At 37.1% G+C, this 26515-nt stretch overlaps 1 long non-coding RNA gene across 1 annotated transcript; it reads right to left on the reverse strand.

The window, feature by feature from the left end:
• Positions 1-1233: 1233 nt before the first annotated feature.
• LOC115600726 lies at positions 1234-22064 on the reverse strand. The gene is made up of 3 exons (XR_003989121.1): positions 22054-22064; positions 21063-21072; positions 1234-1387 (listed from the first exon to the last, which is right to left on the reverse strand). It is a non-coding gene; the product is annotated as an uncharacterized LOC115600726 (long non-coding RNA).
• Positions 22065-26515: the final 4451 nt, after the last annotated feature.

Consider the following 26515-nt stretch of genomic DNA (forward strand, 5'->3'; position numbering starts at 1 on the left):
TATAACCCCTATTTTCAAGAGGGAGAAAATGGAAGACCCAGGGAACTACAGGCCAGTCAGTCTCATCTCTCTGCCTGGCAAAATCTTGGAACAGATTCTTCTGAAAAGGCACATGAAAAACAACAAGGTGGCTGGTGACAGCCAACATGGCTTTACTAAAGGCAAATCATGTCTGACCAATTTAGTGGCCTTCTATGATGGGCTTACAGAACTGATGGATAGGGGCAAAGCAGTTGTAGTCATCTACCTGCACTTGTGCAAAGTGTTCGACACTGTCCCTCATGACATCCTTGTCTCTAAACTGAAGAGACATAAATTTGATGGATAGACCACTCGGTGGATAAAGAATTGGCTGGATTGCTGAACGCAAAGAGTTGTGGTCAGCGGCTCAATGTCCAGTTGGAAATCAGTAACAAGTGGTGTCCCTCAGGGATCAGTGTTGGGACCAATCCTATTCAACATCTTTGTTAGCAACATGGACAGTGGGAGTGAGAGTACCCTCAGCAAGTTTGCCGACAACACTGAGTTATGCGGTTTGGTTGATACGGAGGAAGGAAGGGATGCCATCCAGAGGGACCTTGACACACACATGAGGTGTGCTAATGCCAACCTTAGGAAGTTTAACCAAGCAAAGTGCAAGGTCCTGCACCTGAGTCAGAGCAATCCCAGGCACAGCTACAGGTTGGGTGGAGAAGTGATTCAGAGCAGCCCTGCGGAGAAGGACTTGGGGGTGTTGGGTGACAAGAAACTTAACAGGAACTGGCAGTGTGCGCTTGCAACCCAGAAAGCCAACTGTATCCTGGGCTGCATCAAAAGAAGCATGACCAGCAGGTGGAAGAACGTGATCCTGCCCCTCTACTCTGCTCTCATGAGACCTCACTTGGATTATTGTGTACAGTTCTCGTGTCCTCAACATAAAAAAAACATAGAGCTGTTGGAGCAAGTCCAGAGGATGTCACGAGGATGGTAAGGGGACTGAAGAACCTCCCGTATGAAGACGGGCTGAGGAAGTTGGAGCTGTTCAGCCTGGAGAAGAGAAGGCTGTGTGGAGACCTCTTTGCAGTCTTGCAGTATCTGAAGGGGTCCTACAAGGATGCTGGAGAGGGACATCAGGGTCTGTAGCACTAGGTTGAAGGGTTATAGGTTTAAAGTTCAACTGAGGAATTTCAGGTTAGATATAAGGAAGAAGTTCTTTACTGTGAGGGTGGTGAGGCACTGGCACAGGTTGCCCAAAGAAGAGATGAATGCTCCATCCCTGGCAGTGTTCAACACCAGGCTGGACAGAGCTTTGGGCAACATGGTTCAGTGTGATGTGTCCCTGCTCACGGCATGTGGGGTGGAATTAGATGATCTTAAGGTCCTTTCCAGCCCTAACTATTCTATGATTCTATGATTCTGTGTGTGGTATGTCTAAAGTCAGGATCTCTGCACATCTGTGATTGATCTGTGCAAGTGAAAAAAATCCTTTTCACATGCATGCATGCTGGTTACATGTGGTTAAGATGGCCCTGATTCATGATATGTGTGGACTAATAGTGCTGAATTGACTTATTCCATTACCTGCAATGTGAAGAAATTGTTAAAGAAAGGAAAATATAGAGCTAACAAATTATGGTCTGCTTTGCATTTTTTGAGTTGTAAAGAACATTTTTAAAAGGAAAAGTAATTAGTTACATATTTATTAGTATAGACTAAACAGACTTCCATTAGAAATAATGATCTCATTATGTTATGATTCCTAGATGGTTGTAAGCATATGTTTGCATTAGAATATATATTTCTGAGTGAAAAATGTAGACCTTTAATTTCTTGGGACTTCTGGGTCCTTTTTGGATGACCATATATATGTGGGGGAGAGGTATTTATTTTTATCCAATTTTCAAGAGCTTAGATGTTTACAGAACTGCTATTAACTATTCATGCTTTGGCTCTGTTATGGTTTAAACAAGACCAAGACTAACAGCAGTGGTTTTCTTATTTTATAAAATAGTTTTGTGAAATATATCACTCAAGGCTTGAGATTTTTTTTTTTATACTGAGTTTCATCCCTTAGAGAACCTTTAATACACAATTTATAACTTCCTGAAAATAGGGAGATTATACACAGAAGAAATAGCGACAGCTGTGAGCTATGAGTCTATAATGCCAGTAAAGGGATTTGGTGATTTCATAAACCAGAAAAGAGAAGTTCGAGAGTCTTGAACACTATTTAGACCCTCAAAATGGAGTATTCCATAATTAAACTCAGTTTTTATTTGGATCTGAGTAAATGATTCATACTGACAGGATGGAGTGCTGTGATCTTACAACAGCTCCCATATCATCTCTAGGATAGTGGAACTAACCATTTCATTTCTATTTTCCCCTTCATTCTCTTTCCTCTTTTACTTGCCATTCAGTTCTATGCTGTCATACAGTCCTTACTTATTTCTTTTTCAGATACACTTCAAATGCTGGTGTTGAACAGGAGCCAAAATGCCTAGCCATACCTATGCTAACATTTTAAATTTCTTCACAATGTGCTTACCCCAGCAGTGTGTTTTAAAGGGACATGATGGCTACAGATTTCATGAAGCTCACTTGGTCTGAACAGGTGATCTAGCTGAATTAATAAACTCTCATGGGAGCCAAAGTGCTTCAGAGCGTGGTACAGAGACACTTTCATAGCCCTGTTAGGCCCAGCTGACAATCACTTTCACTTACTAGCACCAGCTCAGGCTTTGATGTGGACTGATGTTGGAACCATATTTTTCTGCATTCTGCAATATAACCTGACCTATAACAGTCAGGTTTTCCCATTTTATAAAGTTTCAGAGTCTCTTAAGTGTCACTTAAACAGCTAAATTATGGATATCCCTTTTCTCAAAAAAGATGCAAAACCAAATCCCTGATGTCTGTTACAGTAATAATTTTAATAAGTCTAGAAAAAGAATCATTGACTCATAGAATCATATAATCATAAAATAGTTAGGGTTGGAAAGGACATTAAGATCATCTAGTTCCAACCCACTGCCATGGGCAGGGACATGTCACACTAAACCATGTGGCCCAAGGCTCCGTCCAACCTGGCCTTGAACACTGCCAGAGATGGAGCATTCACAACTTCTTTGGGCAACCTGTGCCAGTGCCTCACCACCCTCACAGTAAAGAACTTCTTCCTTATATCTAACCTGAACTTCCCCTGTTTAAGTTTGAACCCATTACCCCTTGTCCTACCACTACAGTCCCTAATGAAGAGTCCCTCCCCAGCATCCTTATAGGCCTCCTTCAGATACTGGAAGGCTGCTCTGAGGTCTCCACACAGCCTTCTCTTCTCCAGGCTGAACAGCTCCAACTTCCTCAGCCCGTCTTCATACGGGAGGTTCTCCAGCCCCCTTACCATCCTCGTGACATCCTCTGGACTTGCTCCAACAGCTCTATGTTTTTTTTATGTTGAGGACACGAGAACTGTACACAATAATCCAAGTGAGGTCTCATGAGAGCAGAGTAGAGGGGCAGGATCACGTTCTTCCACCTGCTGGTCATGCTTCTTTTGATGCAGCCCAGGATACAGTTGGCTTTCTGGGTTGCAAGCGCACACTGCCAGTTCCTGTTAAGTTTCTTGTCACCCAACACCCCCAAGTCCTTCTCCGCAGGGCTGCTCTGAATCACTTCTCCACCCAACCTGTAGCTGTGCCTGGGATTGCTCTGACTCAGGTGCAGGACCTTGCACTTTGCTTGGTTAAACTTCCTAAGGTTGGCATTAGCACACCTCACGTGTGTGTCAAGGTCCCTCTGGATGACATCCCTTCCCTCCAGCGTATCAACCAAACAATCTATGTGGTGTTGCAATAATACTTAATTTCCCAAATGGAAAATATTTTGATCTGAATTTCTATTTGTATCTTCATGTTGTAAATGGTTTGGAAATTATATTAGGAGTTACTGAGCAGTAAATAAGTATCATGGAAATGATGAAGAGAATAGGCTTTTTAATCTTTTGAATAAGTTAATAAAGACAGAAATAAATACTGAATTGTAATTCCCATTTGTTGCAATTCAGAGAGCTACTTGATATGATGTTAAGTAGTGTTTTGGCTATAATTTCTTGTCTTGGGTGAGGTATTTGACTGGAATTGTTTAATGCTTGCAAATCTAAAATTGCTTCTAACTATAAGAACTTATTCATAGTAATGCTGCACCAGTACTTGTCATTTCAGGTGAGTGCACAGAGATTATTTTTCCCCAGAGCTTTCCCAGGTTTCTCTGAAGCTTAGCATGTTCAGCTGGAATTCTAAGATAAAAAGGTATTTTTTAAATGTTTTAGTACACTGCACATCTTAGTCAATTTATTCTTATTACGGAAATGATCTGGAATAGCCAACTAACCTAATCAAACCACAGATTAAGCCAGCTTCAGGCAGAATTCTTTTTTTCAGAGAGGAACTCCATAACTTAAGTTCATTTTTATGAATCTGAAATTTCAACATAATATGTTAGTTTAGGGTAACATTTGATCAGCATTTTAAAGATATTCTGTTGAATGTGTGCAGTATGGTTTCTTACACAAAACATGAATGCAAATCTACTTTTTTGTCAGCTGGACTCTTGGAAAAAGACAATTGTTTATTGAACCATTATAGTAAAAACTGCTCTTCTGACAGCTGTACAGGTAAATCATGTTCTGCTCTTAAAACAGTTATAAGTAGTACCATTTGGTGATTTTGCAAGAGAACAGTTTTTTCATGTCAAAATGCTGATTCTTTGAGCATGCATGTTGATTTCTGACAAGCAGAGTAGCAAAGTACTGGAATTGTGCTTGTCAGGAAGATCTCAGTCAACTGTCTGGTTGGTTCAATAATGCTAGGGGGTTAGTGAAAAGTCATGAAACTAGTGAGAATTGTCTTAATTTCGTCTAACAGCCACCAGGTATTCTTAGGAGCATATTCTCAATAAAAACACTATTATTTTCATTGTTTCCAAACCAAAATAATGTAGAATTTCATTTTGGCTGTTTAGAGAAGACCATCTTAATTTGGAGTGATTTCTTTTTATATCTTTATAACAGAAAAAAAAAACCCCAACACCCAAACCCAAAACAAAATAAAAAAACCCCAAACCAACAAACCCATCACTGAGCAAAAATACCTTTTCCTGGAAGCTTTTGTTACCAATCTTTTAATATCTAAAACTACTATTTTGTATGCTTCATCCTTTGAAAAAGTTATTAAAATCTCCCTAATCCTCTCGGCATAAACAAGGATACAGCAAATATATCCTCGACTGTTACTTTGGAATTCTTTTTTTCTGGCCAAGGTGTTCTGTGTATCACATTTTGTTGGTGTCAGTACCAACTGCAGTGCTCCCCTAGGCATCTCAGGATTCTGACTAGAACATATGATTTTTTGAGAGGAGAATGCTGCCTTGTTTATAAAGTGGGTGTTGTAATTACTACAGAGGTAAGCATCTTTTCTTTAACTTTGTATTCTCTCAGGCATGAGGAAAAGACTGCGCTGCCTGAGAGCATCAGCAGATCATGAAAGGAAGAAGGCCTGAAAATATTTGCATATAAGAAGGGAGATCTAGCTCATAAATAACATCTTGTGCATGCTATAATGGTATAGCTCCAATGAAGTCAGTGTTAACAAGGGTCATAGTGAAATACCTTCAGCTGCCAGGGAAGAGGAACTATTTCTGGCTTGTAAGGTGGAAGATCCTTCTAACTTGTTAAAGGTATAGAAAACATGGAGCTACATTATTTAGAGTAAACTGTGTCAATATGGGAAAGATGATAAAATTATGCTAATCTTCAAGTTACAGTGTATAAAATTATATACTATTTGAGAAACATTGTATTCTCAGCAGAGGTTTTAGCAAGTTGATGGCCAAAAGCTATCTGAATGAGACAGGTGGCTTGAAACATTCAGTAAAAACGACAAGGGAAATAAATGGATAATTAAATAAAATGAAAACTGGATAAAACCATAAAATGAACTTGCAAAAACTGAATCCTGAAGACATTTTAAAACCCCATTTTAAAGGCACAAAGTCAAGAGAGTTAGAATTTTTCACAGAACCCTTAGTGGTGTCTTTTTTGGCAGCATCAGTTAATGGTCATTAAAAAGAATAGACCACTATATAAGTTAACTAGATTACTAGCTCAATATTTTGGCACAATTGAGCTATGAGAAATCTTTATTGAAAAAGAAGCATAACAATTTACTCCTTAGCTGCATTCTGTTCTTATCGACAAATATGATGGAGCCATCACAGAATAAGATGCTGGTTTTCTATTGAAACTTTATAGAACTTTCTGTCCAATTAAAGAAAATTTATCAGGGAAAGAAATTTGAAACTTAGTTACCGGATTATGCCTACATGAGAATTATGTCTAAAGTATACCTTCCTCTTGCATCTGTGTATTTTTGGTGTGACAAAGCAGTTTTTGACTGTCCATGTGGAGGAGTTATTTTATCCTATTATTTTTAAAATTTTACATAAATTCCACCACATTCAAGGTCAGATGCAAGCTTTCTATTTATTTTGGTGAACTTTGACTCAATTTGCTGATTAATAGCTTTTGGCATTACTTGTGGTGTGTAGTAAATAACAAAGGTGAGTGAGATCGTAGGTTAGTATTTGTTCTACACATACCTATATTTCCACTTATTGCATTCAAGAAGAAGTCTGTTTCCCAGAGAATCTGACTAAGAGTATGGTAAGAACTTCAGTAGACAGTGGACCAAAAGGATGGCAGCAGAATTATTTTAAAGGAAAATTTAAAATCTGACTTTTGTCTGTTCAGCTTAACTGTCAGTGTTGAGGTTTTACATTGTTACTGTATCTGTTCATTAATGGCTGCACATTCGTATAAATATTCAAGGATAATAATTAAGTAAGTTAAGTTATGCAAGCAAATTGAAGACAGTGGGAGCAGATTTTTAAAGTAGGTCATACCTTTTATAGAGCAAAAATGTACTCATTTGCAGTGTGGAAATGGTTCACTAGTCAGACTTCTTCATTGTAAATTGCTGCTGCAACAAAGAACGAAACATTATAACAAAAAAAAATTAAAACCAGGAGATTTTTATGCACTGTGCCTCTCTGACTTCAAAGTATGGTGAAGAAGTGGCAGACAGAAAAGGTAATCTAGAAATGTTACATATTAGGACATGCATGAACCTTGGAAGATCTGCCTTAAGAGTTGTCTTTTTTATAAATAATGCTACTTTGTAGAGACATATTTGTAGCAGACCTGAATCCTTCCTGCTCTTCCACGAAGAAGCAATGGAATTCTCTGGGCACATGAATATTGTGATCAGAGATCTTTGATCTGATGAGCATACGGTACTAAATGCTAATATTTGACCAAAAAAAATCTGTACTAGGGAAGTCTGCTAATAACGAATTACAGCATAGAACCGTAGTAACAGCAGGCATAAAGTTCTGGGGTATGTCAGCAAGGCAGCATGAATTACAGAATAAAAACCTTTGAAACGGTAGGAAGACAAGTTCACCATCTGATTTATTTGAACCATTAAACGAAGCTCATGGACAAAAATGACAGGCCAAATTCAGAAATTATTTGTACATTAATGTAACTTATATGACAAAAAAGCAAAATTTAGAGCAGTTTAAAACAAGTAACTGGACAAAACAGAATTTTTCTGCTTTTTGACAATCTTCTATAAGTTGCTGCTTGTTAAACACCAAAAATCTTTTCCCTCTATCATACAACTTACATTTATTTTTCAATGTCACACTGTTTCACAACATCTTTGATGGCTACAAAGGGAAGAAAATAGAAAAATGAATAAAAGAATAGTAAAACCAGCTATTGGGAAGAGAAACCCCAATACAGCAGAAAGAAAGGGGGGAAAAGAAAGACTCAGGAAGAAATTATAATCTTATAAAATACTAATGTTTTGCCTACTGTTTGAATTTATAGAGCTTTTTTTCTTTCAAGGGACCTTTAATTCAAAGATATTTTGCTAACCTCTGTATTACACTTGGAGAAATAAAAAATCCAAAAAAGAATGCAACCCCAGTATTTAAAGTGTAGTGATTATATGGTTTTAATGCCTTAATTATGGTTTTCCAACATGAAAGAATGCCTGTCAAGAGAAGATGACTAAAAAAAAAAAATTATAAGGCAATTTATATTGGACAATATTGCAGAAAACCTGGCCAACGAGAATTGTACGGGCTGAATTTATTCACTAACACTGCTGTGATCTGAGAGAGGAATGGGTACATGCAAATTTGAAACTTCAAGCATTATTCCACCGAGAATTAGAAACGTTAAGATGAAAGATAAAATCTTCCTTCTAATCCAAAGTGGATTTGTACAGGATATCTGTTATATATTCTGTACTTGTCCCAAATACAGAGTTCTTATAGACACAAAAATGCAGCTTAGACTTTCAAAATTGGAACAAGTACTCATTTGGGACCTTGAAGGATATGGAACAGTATCTCACTTGAGACATCAGTGTAAGTTCAGTGTTTGAAAAAGCTCTAACTGCACAGACACAGATATGAATTCTGGAGTCACATCTGAGTGATTGTAAAATCAAGAGAATATGGTCTCAGCTAAAAAAGAGTTTGCTTGGTTCTAAAGATTGACACTTAAGTTTGTCATTACACAAACTGTCCCCATTTTGACACATGGTTCTACCTTTCATTGAGAAGTATATTCTGCATGCAAATGTTTATGTTTTGTGTTTTAATGCAGTATTTTATAAAATCATTAGTGCAGGTTTTAAAATCAAGAAGTGAGATATGTAGGCAGTTGTTTAGCATAATTTAAAATGTATTGTTCCACATTAAAAATACATTAAATTAAAACAGAAGTCTGAATACAAGGTTTATCAATGACTTAATTTAATATATTCATAGTTTATACTAAAATTATGTCATTTGGGTGCTAAAAGATATCAAAATGTTAGAATATAGGACCCAATATCTGAATGTAGGACCTCAGAATATTACACCTTTAAGGTCCTTTCCAAACTTAACTATTCTATGATTCTATGATTCTATGATTCTGTAGGCTTTAATCAGTTCCTAGTACACATACTGTTTCAGAACCTGAATCCTAATAGACAGCTAACATATAAAGAAGTTTAATAAGAAGCACTAGAACTGAAAAGATACTGATATGAAATGCATTTTTCAGCTTCACTGTGGGTGTGCAGTTGAGGGGTAGATGGTAATAATATATTTCTCCACAGTGAGGATCCAGAAATTGAGAGTCATCATTCTGATAGCCAGAGTATCTTAAGTGCAACATACTTCCTCTCACTCTTAACCTATGTAACATAAATATTTTAGGTTAATGAATTAAATATATCAGATGCTACATAAGAATAGCTCTTAAACTTGCTCCTCTCAAGATGAACCTTTTGAATTATTTGTTCTTTTCGGTGATACTTCTGTTTCAAAATCAATCAATTTTTTATAATTTCAGATTCATCTAGGGTTTAACCTTCAGTACATGAATGCCTTTTAATATCAGAGTTATAGTGCATCTGGCTTCAGAAAATAAGTGATATTAAATCAAAAGGAAGAGTTGTGCATGATGAAATGTATCTCAAATTGCTAAGAGCTACTTATTTAATTATGCATTTCTCTAATGCCCTGAAAACAAGTCTGTACCTTTTAAGCATCCATCGCAAAATGGCCAAGGTAAATGGCAAGTTAGATGGGGATTTTTCATGGGTTTAATATCCTTAGAGAAAAAAACCCTGCTTTTCCTGTACGCAGTAAGAATGAGAGCAGGGGTTTTTTTTGTAGGTCAGTGATATTAGAATGAAATGCAAATGCACAACTAAACTACATAACATAAATCCTGCTATTTACTCTCTTGGGTATTACTCAATGTTTGGTGTAATGTTTTTCTACCAATTTATGAAGTTTTTCAATTAAATATTAATGCAACTTCTTCAAAAAGAAACAAAGATTTATAACCCTGAAGTGAGAGAAGATGCGAGAATTGATAGCACAATTCAGCAGAAGAATTCTGCGTGAGCTCTGAACGCTCTTTTCTCATTTGTTTGAGAAGTTAAATATAATATATAAACCAAAATATGTATATGTATAAGCTATGCTCTAGTTGTGTGTGGTGCATGATCATATGTAGTAAATTAGAAATTTTCCACTCCATAAACAAACTGTGTTCTGTTATCACTGTTTTATTTTTAAATCCTTCTTCAATGTTCTTTTTGACTTCTTAAATTTTAAATACTTTGAACTTTCTTTTTTGGGGGGGTGGGGAGGGAGAACCCAAACAATTACGTTAGAATCTAAAATTAAGGCAAAAAATACATTTTTGTATTTTAAAATTCAATTGAACTTGTAATAAATAATTTACTTAAAGCAGTGCAAAAAGGAAGTGATAACCACTCTTGCCTTTTGGCAAGAGCTGGTATGTGGTATGCCTGAATCATCAGCCCTAGACGGCAGTAACTCATGTATATGGAACAGACTGTAACGTTTTCCAGTTTACTTGAGGGAATAAGAAATGTTTAAGATTCTGCATACTCCTAGATATTCTTCAAGGTTACCAGAAAGCATAAAGACATGTTCTGAACATGAGGTCAAATTCACAGGAAAAAAACTGCAAAGAGAAAGATCTATCATTTGTAAAGATCTCGTGTATTCCATTGTGAAGAGAGGAAGGGCAGGATTCTGTGATTGCGTCAGTCTAGACTTCATAAATACTTTGCCTTTTCTGCCCTCTTAAAGAAATATCTATCTAAGAAAAATATGTCAGGACAACACAAAGGAATTAATCAGCAAGGCTTTTGCTTAAGATACAGCAGCGTGAAAAGTGCTTCATTGCTGTAGGTCAGGTTGAGGCATTGCATGGGGAAGTCATAGAAGCTTTGCTAATGAGTAGCATTTCTTGGGTTTCTTAATGTTTATCATTGTTACCTATATATGCCCAGTTCTTCTATTCTACATTCTCCTGCTAGACACACAGAAGTAAAATTCTATTCATTCACAGTCACACACCATCATTCACAACCATTCACAACCTGCACTCTTAAGGTAACAAAAAAGTGAACCCTTGCCTGTCTTGTATCTCTTTCATCATGATTTACTTGCATTTATTTAACGTTGACCTGGATAGGAATGATCAATGAGAAGTGGTGTTTGCTCCTTGAGATGTATATATTATAGGGGAATAATAGAACCTGAACTGGTTTGGCACAGGACTGCCAAATTAATTCTAATGGGCACTTGCTTATGCCTGATTCAGCACACAAGAAGACGACCCTAGAAATTCATAGATACTTCTGTTCAGATATGTTCCAATAAGTAGTGGCAGTCATCTGATTTCAGTATTTTCTTAGTCTATCAATATTTTTAATATTAAATTATTTCGTTGGGTAAAACTGTAGGAGAAAAAGAATGGTTTATGACATTACAGTCTTTCAAAAAAAAGAAGAAACCATCTGAAAAATGAAGAGTATAAAACTGCAAATTAGGATGTCAGGAGAGCATTACTGTAAACTCAATTCAAGGCCAAAGTGAAGGGGGATCATTATACACTGAGTCCATGAAGAAAGTTATCATTACATGGAATGGAATTCATTTAAAGAACAGGTCTATACTCAAAACCACAAGAAGAATGGCAGAAAAAAACATAACTATTTCTCCATCCAATGATTTTTCTGTATAGTCTTTCAATGATGTTGGTAAAGAATAACTTCTTAAAGACTTATTAAAAGTAAATCATCATGAAATAGCAAAGTGTTCGAGACAGTGCTTCCTTTAGAGCAGAACATGAGGAAGAAAAAGAGTGAGCAATCTGGCAGCTTGTGAAACAAACAGCAGTAGCAGTTTCTGACAAAGTAGAAAAAATATTCACTCCTCTGCCTTTGCTGAAAAATATGAGAGGAGCATCAGCCACACCGCATGTTAGAGAGTCATGCCCAGATCCAGTCCAAGGCTTGGAACGGAAACAAGATTGCTTCCAGGGATGAGAAGATGCTTCACTTGTTAGTATCTCTTTAACATTAGGACCTTTACAGGCAAAGCCTAGAGGTTATAAAGGTTATTTTTGATTCCGTAGAGGGGAAAAAAATTAGTTGAGCAACAGTATTGATGGCAAGACTGTCATTTTTAAAATTAGGTTGTAATGAATATGAGTTTCAGAAGAAGACTGCAGAGTACGTCCCATCTGCTTCCCTCTGGACTGCGGCATGAAAGGGAACAGATGGGTGCGAATTGTGCCAAAAAATGGCTGGGAGAGGCTAGACAGCTCCATAGTTGTAATCTATGTTATCAGCCACTCTAAGATCCCATTCCTATACATCTTTTACAGTGCACTCCTGCTGGTGGGGGAATGAGGGAGTAGTGGATACGATTGGCAGGAGAAAGAACTTGGAAGAGGTCATGCCACACCTATAATTCTGCAACATTCAGCTATAGCTCAGGTGCTAATTTTGTTACTAATTCTAGTTTTGCCTCTTGTTTTGTCCTGGAGCTCACATGAGTAACCTTACATTCTGAATAGTTATGAGAAAGCAATACCATTTTTTTTTTCCCCTGCACATCTCTGCAAAGGGTGGGTGCTCTAAAATCTATGTCATCTTGATGTGTCCTCAGATTAAGTCAGGATTTTGCTCTCTGCAGATGTCTTCTAATACAGAGGATTTGTCATACCCAGTTCTGGAATAGAGTGAAATTGCACTGCAAATAGCAAACTCAGGAAGTTGTCCCTGCTCAAAAGCCCTTGTAGATGAGTTGTTTGCCCACTCTGACACAAACAGTATGAAAAGTTTCTTAGATTTTTTTCAGGTGGATTTTTTGTGTTTCTCCAATTAAAAAGTCACACTCAGATATCGTGTGTTGCATACTTTTAAAAGCTATTATAATAATGTTGTATAATATTATCTGATATCTATATCTATGCCCGAGGTTTAGCTATTGAAATGTGGTTTTGGGAAACAAAGATTGGAAGTCCCATTCAAAATTTGATTAAATTTAAATACACTTTTCTTTGCAGTTGATGGCTGATAATCTATTTGAACTTGTAGTATTTAGCCTTTCTGAACAATGATTGGTGATTGGTATCCATTTCTTCAAGTGCAAGAGACAACCTTACATAGTGATCACACCTTCATTTTGAAAACAGGCATTTAGTCTTTTCTAACATCATTTTATGTTCCATAATATACGAAAGACAACTAATGTAATCAATTATTATTGTAACATTTTTTATGTATTTTTAAAACCTCTCCTAAATCTCTTACATCTCTAGTTCTTTTCTGGCTATGTCCATCAAGCGACTAAAGTGTAATTGTAATTTAGATTGTTAATAATAACAAGCCTGGCTACAGCACAGTGGTGTTGAGGCTGGTTTTCTGTCCCTTTAATATTTATACTCCAGTTAGTGTTTCACTGTTAAATTAGCAATTTAAACTGTTGATTACTGTGTGGGTAAACTCCTTGTTAACTACTGCAAGCCAAGCCTGATATATTAAAGGCCATTTTAGGGCTTCTAAATATGGTTGGTTGTTTTTTAGGGGTTTTTATTAGGTTTTTTTTCTCTCTTCTTTTTTTTTTCTCTTTCTGTGTTTGCTTTCTTGTTAGCTTCATATTCAGAATTTCATAGTAAAAGTAGTTGGCTACATGGTGAAAGACCATGCTTATGTTTGATTGATAAGTGCTATAAAAGTGTCAGAAAATTCCCTCCATCTTCCATTTTTGAAAATAAAAAAACTGTTCTGTCTTTTGACAGAACATATGAGTACATACTGTATTGATTTCAATACTCGGGAAAACAATAATTTGATCTATAATTTATTCTATGAGAAAAGGAGGGAAATGATCACCCATGTTTCATGCAAGACTTTGCTGTTTTTTTCACAATTCATTTTCAAAAACCTATTGTAATTTAGGCAAAACTAGAGTTGGCACAGAAATCTTCTTAAAACTTAACAAGTGAGACCTATGATGTATATTTCTTTATCTGTAAATGTGAAAAGTTGTTTACTTTCTGAAAAGATTAGCATGGTATCAATGCACTTTACTATTTGGAAAATAACGTAAATGGGAGACTATATTCTAGGAATCACTGGGCAGCTACAATCATTAATCGGTGTTTTTGCTTCTTGTCTTCTCTATGTTGTGAAGTCAATGTTTTACACTGTGGCTGCCTCAAGGTCCACATATACTTCAGGGCTTCATTGAACTATCAGTACACTAGTGTAGAAAAAAAATTCATTTGGGTTTTTGCCATGAAAAATGTGAAGTCAGTCTTTGAACATTAACTAAAATCTCATTACTTTGGTGTCAAATGAGGCATGAAACATATTGTCAAAAATATAGAGCCCAAAACATAGTGGCACTAAATATTTTATCTTCATGGAATGCACTACAAAAGGTTTGAACTCTAAATCAGACTGCATCTAAACACACAGCATCATTCATCAAGTGAGAGGTCTATGTTGCAATATTTGTCTGTGATGGCAACTTTAATGAAGTTCCGTAACTTCTTTCGACCTCAGAAAACTATTATTTTAACTGTCTGAAGGCATAAATCTACAACCAACACTTCAACCCTGGCTTTGCTCAAGGCTGAAACTATTGACTTTATGGTGAGAACTGCATGGTAATCTTTCATGTCCTACTCATTCCTGTCTAAATGTTAGACGTGTAATATCAGCTTGCTGTTCACAGACATGGGTGATTGGAAGGAAGTGCAATTGCAGAAGTGGACCTGAAAGGTTATTGTTTTAAGTCTTGGTTATTTGAGACTTCATGACATGGTTTTCTGAAATATTCCTGAAGTATCTGCACTTGTGTTCCCTTTGATCTCCATAGAATAATTCTGCAACCACATGGCTGAACCAACTTAACAGGACAAATTTATTTTTTATATGAAATATAGAAGAATTGTGGATCTAGGAAACAAGTAGTATTTGTAACTAAACAATGAAATGGCCAACCGATTGATATAAACAATGGTAAAAAAAACCATTATTTATGGACATTGCACTTTGAAGAATAATATTTCATTTATACAAAGCACAGCTCATCTCTGTAGGTGACAGATTTACTTCAGTCATATACATGTAGTACTCAGCATATGGCAGTTCACAGGAAATCATACAATTTCACAAACATAGTATTGGGGTTTTTTCCCACTGTGTTGAAATAAAGTGTGCTGTGACATGGGAACTGAAAATCTATGTAAAGTATGTATGCTTTGGAGAAGAGAAAAATTTCATTCTGAACTTCCTGAATGCTAATAAATGTACAGTATATAAAGCCATTTTGCTGTCATGATAAGGAAATGATCTCTTTAATTGTCTTGAAATATGTGTTGTTATTTCTCTGTGCTGTTTGTACTCTTTATACTGTACAGATACTTGTCTTCAACCATCAAGCATTAAATTTTAAGGGGAAATAGTCTAGATATCAGTCAAAGTGCTTGCATACACCAAAATGATTTACTAAAGCCACAAAATCAACTGCAGATGGATGGATTTTGATATGACTAGAAAGCTGCAACTTTCCAAATTTTTTTGTGGTAGAAACTGCAAAATTTGACATCTTTATAAAATAGTAAGTGAAGCCATTATTGCTTAATAGTCAAAACTGGAAAAAAAAAAAAGTCCAGTTTATATGACCTGGGACAGGCTTCATGCCATATAATCTAAGGAATGCTTAGTTAAAATATATCTGCTTCCATTTTAAATAGGGACTGATCTATGAGCTGTAAAAAAGATTAAATAAATCATCATAACCTAAAAAAAGAACTTGCACTACTTATATAACAGTATAGCTTTGTGGAGGAATTTGTTTATGCTTTTTTTTAAGAACTGGTGTTTTCAGAGTGCTAGATCTTTTCAATTTCTCCTTACTTGTGTAAAGACTCAGGATCATCATTTAGACCAAGAATGTTTTACAAAACTAGTCTATATATTTTCATAGTACTTTATAAACAGAAATATTTTTGGGCTTGATTATATTCATTTTCAAAAACAATTGTGAAGAGTTGAGCCAAATCTAACACTTTTTATGTTAGATTGCTGGTTAATTGATTTGGTTTCTCCCACTGTTTCAAACATTATATCCTCCTGTGTCATTGAAGTATGAGGGACAAACATTAATTTGAAATGTGAACTGCTACAAGTAATTTGGAACTGTTCATTTGTTCATGGAAAGTAAGAATGTTAAGAGATAGAATTAACTTCTTTATATTTGTATGAATTCTTGCATAAGATACTTGGGTTTACTCTGCTCTTCTGGTATAAGCCAGAGCTGTCCTGAGTAATCAAAGCAAACATGCTGAGGTTCATTCCAACTGAAGCCTCTTGTGACTGTTTTCAGGCAATGAAGAAGTATTAGCACTCGAGAGGACATTCACAGCTTATGTGGGTTGAAGGAGTTTTTACAGGTAGTTGTGCTACTCCATTTGCTGTGAAGGAAAGATATCAAAATGACTATTTTGAGACTTCAGTAATCTAAGGTTATGTGGAACAAATTTGATCAAATGTAGCCATTTAAATGAATAACAGATAACCAGGTGCATGGTTAGACCGTACATATTTACTCTTTACATCAAAACAAATACATTTGCCTCTCCACATCTAAAAATATAGCTTCAAGTTTCCAAATACAAAATACACACGCAGTATGGAAACGTTGTTCTTGAATCAAGAATACTTCATTTATATTTTGTCTAACATTGTTTTAAGTAAAGGTGTATGTGCCTGTCTTGTTTTGTTCAAATCTACATAGGGAATAAAAAGGAACAATAGAATGAAAGAAAAAAGAAAAAGAAAATACACAAAAGTGGTTTTCTTCAATCGCAACAGAGGGGGAAAGTTGTTGCTGTTTTGGAAAGATAAATTTAACTTATACAGTAAATTGCTGCTGAAATTTCTCAGTAACTGTTGTAAAAATAGATAAATCTGTACAAGTGGTACATGTTCTGTCCAATATTAGCTGAATGAAAAAGTTAATGAGATCAACAGAAAACAGAAATCAATATCACAGAAATGCTAAGAATGTTTCAGTGTGTGATATTAATTTCTGATTTCTACCAATGGCAACCCCTGCCATTCACATTCTCCCCAGAAGGTAATGGAATGATCCAAGTAATTCAAGTGCCTCAGTTAAATACCAAAAAGGCAGGATAGTTGTAAGTTACTCCAAATCCCATTTTCCATGGTTTATATGATCATACCATGACTCGGACAGTTCATGTACATCAAAAAAGGCATTTTGTACATGAAGTAGAGTCCCTCTTGGTGGGTAAGGTTTTCTGTTGGTCCTGGGTTTTTATGTCAATGTTCTGCACCTAGTTCCACTATACATTACTTCAATAAAAACTCTACCAAAAGTAAATATAAATTCAGTCTTATAAATCAAATATCATTTAATATATAATGAAGGCCATATGTTTTAAAGGATGCTTTGAAAACAGTTACTCCAGAATTGTAGGTTTTGTATTGCTAGATTTTATGCTGAGATACATAGTTTCATATCTTTTCGAACGTGTGAGACTCTGTGTAAGGAGAAAGAAGGAGCTTTTATACACAATTTTTTCCTATTCATTGAAAATATTCCATGCCTACTGCTAGAATGTAGATGTAGAAATTACCTTAGAAGGTTAGAAAGGCGCAAGATGGAATTCTTGACCCTCGTCAATGCAGTGTTTTATGCCTGCCGGTACATCTTAGGGTGTAAAAGCCCACAACACTGAAAGTTCCTTTTCTGACATTTGTAGTGATTGTATTGTCCATGTCCCTTTCTACCATGACAATTATTAATTGATTTAAAGCTTAAATAGTTGTAAACACATTTTGCATTATTTTATTCCCTCTTCTCTTGCTTTTTTCAAATGCCTGAAAGATATTTATGATACTTTATGAGGCAATGCACTATTTTGAACTCTGAAAAATTAATTAGGAATGTCTGAAAAAATGTACAGGATGAAAGAATTTTGTGGCACACATAACCTCGTACAGGTCATAGATCAACTCTTGACAAACTATTACCTTGTTAAGGCCTAATGTAGTACTATTTAAAATTGACATCTAAGTAAATGTTAAATCTATTCACTTTTGAAACAGAAATAATCTGAGGCCAAGTCTATTTTTCAAACTAAAACTTTGAGAAATGCATTTGTTTTTCCCTTACGAGCAATCTAAAATAATGTAGACGTAGAGATGTAGAGATGTTTCAGCTGCTCCAGCCATTGAGTCAGCTTCATCTGGAGTTCGGCTAAGGTGCCTCTATACAAACGCCCATAGTATGGGGAACAAGCAAGAGGAATTAGAGATGTGTGCAAGGCTACGGGAATATGATGTCATTGGTATCACAGAAACATGGTGGGATGGCTCCTATGACTGGAATGTCGGAATGGAAGGTTACAGGCTGTTTAGAAAAGACACGCCAGGCAGACGGGGAGGGGGCGTTGCTATCTATGTCAGTGATAGGCTAGAGAGTATGGAACTCTGTCTGGGGACGGGTGATGAGGTAACAGAGTGTTTGTGGGTCAGGATCAAAGGGAAAACAGGAATGGGGGACATTACGGTGGGGATCTGTTACAGGCCGCCTGATCAAGAGGACTCTGTGGATAAAGCGCTCTATAGACAGATAGGAGTAGCCTCAAGCTCGCAGGCCCTTGTCCTCTTGGGGGACTTCAACCATCCTGATATCTGTTGGAGGGATGGTACGGCCCAGCAGAAGCAATCCAGGAGGTTCCTCGATTGTGTGGAAGACAACTTCCTCTTTCAAGCAGTAGAGGAGCTGACGAGGAGAGGTGCCATGCTGGACTTCGTGCTCACCAACAGGGAGGGACTGGTTGGAAATGTGATGCTCCAGGGCAGCGTTGGCTCTAGTGATCAAGAGATGGTTGAGTTCGAGGTCCTCAGGACAGTGAGAAGAGCATGCAGCAAGCTCACTGCCCTGGACTTCAAGAAAGCAGACTTTGGCCTCTTCAGGAACCTCCTTAGTAAGGTTCCATGGGATATAGTCCTAGAGGGCAGGGGGGCCCAAGACTGCTGGTCGATATTCAAGGATCACCTGCTACGTGCTCAAGAGTGTTGCATCCCGGCTAGAAGAAAGTGCAGCAGGAGGGCCAGGAGACCTCCATGGATGGACAAGGAACTGCTGAAGAAACTTAAAGGGTAAAAAACAGCTTATAGAAGGTAGAAGCTAGGACAGGCGGCCTCGGAAGAATATAGGAGCATTGGCCGGGAAGCTAGGGACCAGGGTAGGAAAGCTAAGGCCCAGTTAGAATTAAGTTTGGCAAGGGATGTAAAAGATAACAGAAAAGGATTCTGTAGATACGTAGCAAATAAAAGACAGACTAGGGACAACGTGGGCCCTTTCCGGAAGCTATTGAGAGAACTGGCTACCACGGATTTGGAGAAGGCTGAGGTTCTTAATGACTTCTTTGCCTCAGTCTTCACTGGCAAATGCTCTGACCACACCACCTAAGTCTTGGAAAGCAGATGCAGGGACTGTGAAAATGAAGACCTTAGGCCCACTGTAGGAGAGGATCAGGTTCGAGACCATCTTAAGAACCTGAACGTGCACAAGTCCATGGGACCTGGTGAAATCCACCCGCGGGTCCTGAAGGAGCTGGCAAATGAAGTGGCTAAGCCACTGTCCATCATATTTGAAAATTCATGGCAGTCAGGTGAAGTTCTCGATGACTGGAAGAAGGGTAATATAACCCCCATTTTCAAGAAGGGGAAGGTGTAAGACCCAGGGAACTACAGACCAGTCAGTCTCACCTCTGTGCCTGGCAAAATCTTGGAGAAGATTCTCCTGGAAAACATGCTAAGGTGCATGAAAAACAACGAGGTGGTTGGTGACAGCCAGCATGGCTTCACTAAGGGGAAATCCTGCCTGACCAACTTGGTGGCCTTCTATGATGGAGCCACGGAACTGCTGGACAGGTGCAGAGCAGTTGACGTCACTACCTGGACTTGTGCAAAGCGTTCGACACTGTCCCGCATGGCATTCTTGTCTCTAAATTGGAGAGACATCAATTTGATAGATGGACCACTCAGTGGATCAAAAACTGGCTCAAGGGCTGCACGCAAAGAGTTGTGGTAAATGGTTCGATGTCCAGTTGGAATCGTGTAACAAGTGGTGTCCCTCAGGGATTGGTGTTGGGACCGGTCCTGTTCAACATCTTTGTCGGCGACATGGACAGTGGGATTGAGTGCGCCCTCAGCAAGATTGCTGACGACATTAAGTTGTGTGGTTTGGTTGACACGCTAGAGGGAAGGGATGCCATCCAGAGGGACCTTGACACACTTGTGAGGTGGGCTGATGCCAACCTTATGAAGTTTAACCAAGCCAAGTGTAAGGTTCTACGCCTGGGTCGGGGCAATCCCAGGCACTGCTACAGGTTAGACGGAGAAGAGATTCAGAGCAGCCCTGCAGAGAAGGACTTGGGGGTGTTGGTTGACGAAAAGCTTAACATGAGCCGGCAGTGTGCACTTGCAGCCCAGAAAGCCAACCGCATCCTGGGCTGCATCAAAAGAAGCATGACCAGCAGGTCAATGGAGGTGATCCTGCCCCTCTACTCCGCTCTCGTGAGACCCCACTTGGAGTACTGTGTACAGTTCTGGTGTCCTCAACATAAAAAGGACATGGAGCTGTTAAGGCAAGTCCAGAGGAGGGCTATGAGGATGATGAGAGGGCTGGAGTACCTCCTGTATGAAGACAGGCTGAGAAAGTTGGGGCTGTTCAGCCTGGAGAAGAGAAGGCTGTATGGAGACCTCATAGCAACCTTCCAGTATCTGAAGGGGTCCTACAAGGATGCTGGGGAGGGACTCTTCCTTAGGGACTGTAGTGGTAGGACAAGCGGTAATGGTTTCAAACTTGAACTGGGGAAGTTTAGATTAGATATAAGGAAGAAGTTCTTTACAGTGAGGGTGGTGAAGCACTGGAATGGGTTGCCCAGGGAGGTTGTGGATGCTCCATCCCTGGCAGTGTTCAAGGCGAGGTTGGACAGAGCCTTGGAGCACATGGTTTAGGGCGAGGTGTCCCTGCCCATGGCAGGGGGGTTGGAACTAGATGATCTTCAGGTCCTTTCCAACCCTTACTATTCTATGATTCTATGATTCTAAAATAAGAGTATAGGGCATATGAATATAAATATTGTATTTATTTATATGCACAGGCAAGGATCTGTGTGTGATACAAACTTTAAATCTTCTTTTTAATTTGCTATTACCTCTGTCTAATTAATGTAGTAAAAAGGTTGTTGCCTAACTCAATGTATGACCCCAATGCAATCATGTTAATATCTCTATATACGATAGATCTTGTTCTCTAATTCCCCTGGAAGAAGTGGGGCATGTCAGATAAATTAAATGAAAAGAACAGATGTAGATTAAGAGAGATGTAAATTTCAAGCCTGCACTTTTAATTTCACTAAATATTATTTTCCGTCTTCATGATCACATTACATTGAAATGTGCAACTTCAATTTCCTTCACTATTTCATTTAATAAAACCTTTGTCTCATCTGAGCTCTTGAAGAGATGTTAGCTTTAAATCACATTGACTTCACCCTATCCAATTTACATATGCTGAAGAAATAAAAGTCTTTTCAAGAGTTGCCATGGGGCTTCAGAAGCCTCAAAGGAGTATTAAGACCTTGAGTTTAATGTGAACTGCCTCCAACACAAAACACAAATCTTCCCAACAGAATACTAATGGTTTAGTGTACAGTTACATTTTCTGTGCAAGTTTATAATGTAAATAAACAATCCACATATAGGAGAAAAAATAACTAAATTATGTCTGAGCGTTTGAATTTAGAAGTATGCTAGCTGGAAATGAAAAATGCTTTCTATAAGCCCATATTACATAAGAAATGTTATGTGGTTTGACACATGTACAAAATAGAGCACAGGATAGATTAAAAGGGGAATTCAGAGCTCCTCCATTTTTTCTCTAAGGACTGTATACCTGCAGAATAGCATTAGGAGTTTCTCAAAGTCACTGTGAATAGACATATGAAATATTTTGCCTTAGATCTATATAAACAGAAATGTTTCCACCCTGGATTTACTTTGTTTTTACTTGCATAAACATTTTATATTTATTTTGGGTTTTAGAAATCTTATTCTGTTTTAAAAGATCAATGGACTACATTGCATACAATAACTAACAGGGGAAATATTTTCCTAATATGACCTCAATCTCATCTTTATAATGGATTTCTTGTTACAATAATTACATCCCATTAAAATGTCAGAACTGGTTTAAAAGATATCTAAGAAGACATGTCTGTTTGAGCAAACTAGCAGGCAGAAACGTTGATGATAATTTCCTTGGCATCATTTAAGGGAAAGGGAGAACTACAGTACATAAAATGAGAATCCTTGTGTGACGCAAAATGCAAGCAGATTGACTATATATAGTATTAGCACTTAAATAATTGGTCAGTCATAAGTAATTAGGGAGCATTACAATTACAAAAAGAGAAGGTTTGTTTCAAGTGGAGAGAGGAGTGAATGGAAGTGGAAGTGGAGAATTCAGAGTGAATACTTCTACATGACAAACCTAGCCCTATTTTCTGCTCAGGAATTATCCACAAGCAGGCAGACTTTTATTCATTTGTTTGGGTGCAATTGCAAACCTCCTCCTCTTATCTGAGTCCTGTTCCTGGGGTGGTGGTGATTCTGAGAGCAGTTGCTCAGCGTGAATGGGAGGTGCTCAGTCTCACCCTTTGGTAAGAAAGAGTGTCTGAACTATTTGGGCCAGAGTCTGACAAACTCTCCAGACAAAGAATCAGCTTTAAATGATCCCACTTGTTTCAGTTCAGTAAGCTCATCCTGGTCTGGTTCTTTATTTAGAGTGATTTTCATTCCTCCAGTGTTCATGAACAAGTCACTGCGACAGAGTTTGCTGCCCTTTGTTATCCATTATGTTTTGTGTTCAGTCAGACGCTGATTCTGCAAGTGATTTCAGGAGAAAATGAAAGAAGCCCCATAAACTGAGTTGGGGAAGACAGGCACATGCATTGTGTTTTTTTTAATTCTCACTTTCTCCACCCATGCTGCTTTACTATTCACCCAGGTGCTCTCTGGTATAATGTGCTTTAGTCACAGACAACACTTTATGAACGCTAAATCAAGGCAAACCGCAATTACCAGAAAATATGAGATTCTCTTCTACATCGATCACTGATAAGTCACAACTTTTAATTCTTGCTGTATCTGATCAATTTAAAAATACTATTGAAAAGTATTTATCCATATTTTTTGGTAGTAAATTCATAAATACTGGTAGAATGAAAATAGTACCATTTTCTATCAATATAATTCTGGATTTTATATTTTAAAAAAACCAAGATGAATATCATTTAGAACCCAGTCTTAGGATTCTTACAAAATATCACTGCTCCTGTGTGCGTATGATGCACGTGGACTATTAAAAAGTAACTTTAGCTTCAAAATAAATTGCTCACAAGCTGACTTCTAAAGAGTAATTTCTAATAGAGGCAGAACTCACACTTCTTATGCAGGCAAACCTACCATTGACTTAAAGTGTACGTCCTTGAATGAATGGCATGTTGAAACTCCTGGAAGGAAGCCATGCTACAGAGAGTCGAATTGAATGCGGTCAGAAACAGTCCCAGAAAGCCTTTTTAAGCTTGGAAAGCACCCTACTGAGTTTCTTGCCAAATGCAGTATTTCCTATCACATTATATAAAGAGTAGCCTGCACTCCTTCAGAACTGGCTTACTAGTATTTGTCAGTCTGCAGGGTGGAGACAGTGTAAACAGCATCCCTGATCCATCCATCTTACACAGGCAAAACCTGTCCTGGTTGTCTCAGGGTCCTGGCCATGCTAGATGCTATCGATCCTTGCAAAGTGCTGTTTACTTGGACTGGACCACAGACTTCTTGGTCTTCCCTGCCAATCTTTTCATCTTGACATACATCTAATTATTTTCTTTATTATAGCTTTATCATCATAAGATGGTCCATAGTGATGTGGCAAATATATTTACTGTGTTTGTGTTTATGTATTTTCTGATACTGGAAATCTTTTGCCTTCTTAGAATGCCAGATAAAGTTAACAGGCCAAACCTCCATAAACAAGGTTAATTACCTTGACAAATTAGGTTAAGTCCTTGAAATGGATTTTCAGAAATTAGTTTATTTATGTTACCAGCCTAAGGATCCATTTCTTTCACAGACGTTTGAGCTACCATGAATAATCTTCCTACTGATAAGCACAAGGAACTGGGCATGCTTGTTTCTCATTCCTGTGCATGCACTTAAATGGACTTTTAAATTGCTCTCTATTCATGACTTGAATTTGAGTTTTTTAACTTAATTTTTTAATTAATTCATGTGTTGTGTTCACTAGTTTTTCTAATTAGCTCCAGTTCTGTTCTCTAATTTGGGTTTTACGCCCAAACAGATAACCAATAGGTGGTGACAGCAGTACACTTCTTGATTTAACCTAGCTATGCATTACTTAGCAGCTTTGGTTTTCTTTTTAATGGTAACAGCTCCTACGGTGTGAGCCTTAGTGTTACTACAAAGAAAGAAAATACATTCGCATTTAAAATTCAGAGGTACTTATACTGGTGTAGGTCTGGCATGGTTCAGTCTGTGGTAGTACACATAAGAGAGTAGTACAGTCCAGATTTAAACAGCCCAGGATTTAAAATCTTACAGTAATTATTTGAGAACAGACTCTACAAAACAAAGTATACAGTGGCACAGCTTTTAAAGTGCAAGATTCTGCATCTGCAAAACTCAAATTTGTTTATAGTAATTTCAAAATTACAAATATCAGAAGAACCATTTCAGTATTGTATTAGAAGAATCTTATTGTGAAGCAGTGTAATGAAGGTCTGACTGCTTAGCCTATACAGGTTTAGGTATATAAAACTTTTGTGAAAATTAAAGATTCATTCTGTGTTTAAAATATGTTCTAGATCTATGATGCTGTGCAGACTGCGTGTGAGTTAAATTCCACTATAACAGTTAACCCACCTGTTATCCATTTTCTTATTCAGAGTTAGAATTTTGTCTTAATTTGAGAAATGTAACATGATAAAATTGACATTATATAACCAATATTTTCTTTATACTTGATGTAACAACCTTCTACAGATTTGTTAACACAGGACAAAATTCCAACCTCAGATGAAGTTAGCAGGAATTTTGCCATTTACTTTATTGTGCCACAGTATTAAATTCTTCGTTAATATTTCACAGTAGGTCGTTTCCCATTACTGGAAATAATTTTTATAGCTATTTGCTAAGAAGCAGAGTAGTTAAAAAAAAAAATCTTCTGTATTTAAAGTGTTAAATTATGGTTACTTCTTAAGACATGGGAAATGTTTTATTGATATACCCTCTTGATCCCACTTTTTTACATTTGAAATGTAAATTTTCATTAAGGTAGTGAAATGTGTAATTTATAGTGATACATTTGTAGTGCTGTATGTTGTATTTGAAAATATGAAGATGTTTAGAAAGTTTGATGATGTCTCATTCCTCTGCTTTACAGAACTCTGTGTGCCAGCAAAGAATAAACACAGTTCTCACATTCCAGAAAATCACAACAAAAGTCACAAGCAGTCATTAGATCTACAGTATGAACTGAAGAAAAAGTCTGCTTGGAGCTCCACTTCTGTGTTTGGTTATAAGGTGAAATTTCAAAAACCTTTTAACACAGAAAGAAAGAAGAAAATAAAGACAAAGACATACATAATTCATGACAAAAATCAGTCCAATATTTCACAAGGTAAAAAACAATGTTTAAATTGCTGTAAAATGATACTGAATACTCATCAGGACTAGTGTTAAGCTATGGATTTGAAACATTATATATTACATTTGGCTAAGAACTGCGATATTTCAGCAGTTGTATTGAGGAGCACAGTTATGTCAATTCAGCAATAGCATCAGGAAATTCTCCATCAATGACTGGCATTGGTTAAAGTATCAGAATTTCCATTCTGCGTGAAACACAATATTTGTTTTGGGCCATTCAATATGTTTCATTCTAATTTCACCTTTTTGTATTATAATCAAACTGTTGCATTCTAATAAGCCTTAACAAGACACTTAATGCATTTGTTTTTAAAGGAATGTGGTCAAATGATACATTCCTGGGCAAAGTTTCCTGCAAATGAACATTCTTTCAGGTTTGGAGGTTTTTTTCCCCTTTATTTTATTTGCTCTAGCTGGTTGCTTTCTAGAATACTGATTGAAGGTAGAATACTACACGGGGAGAATGAAGGCAATGTCTAAAAGCAGAGCTGAGAAAAAAACATCTTCCACTCAAGCAAAAAAGCAACAGAGATACATGTGAAAGTGTTATTCCTTCAAAATTTCCTGAAATACATGTTCCACTCCTTTTTTGACATATTTTTGTGTTCTTGTTTAGATCTGGAGATTGAAAGAGATCAGGCATTTCTACACAATGGAAATGTGTTCCAAGAGGTGTCCTTTTACCAAAATATAAAAGACTTTTTTCTTGTGCTTCGAAATACAGTTTTCTAAGTGTCTTTTTT

The sequence above is a fragment of the Strigops habroptila genome, chromosome Z, assembly GCF_004027225.2.
Source record: "Strigops habroptila isolate Jane chromosome Z, bStrHab1.2.pri, whole genome shotgun sequence".
Taxonomy (NCBI): Eukaryota; Metazoa; Chordata; class Aves; order Psittaciformes; family Psittacidae; genus Strigops; species Strigops habroptila.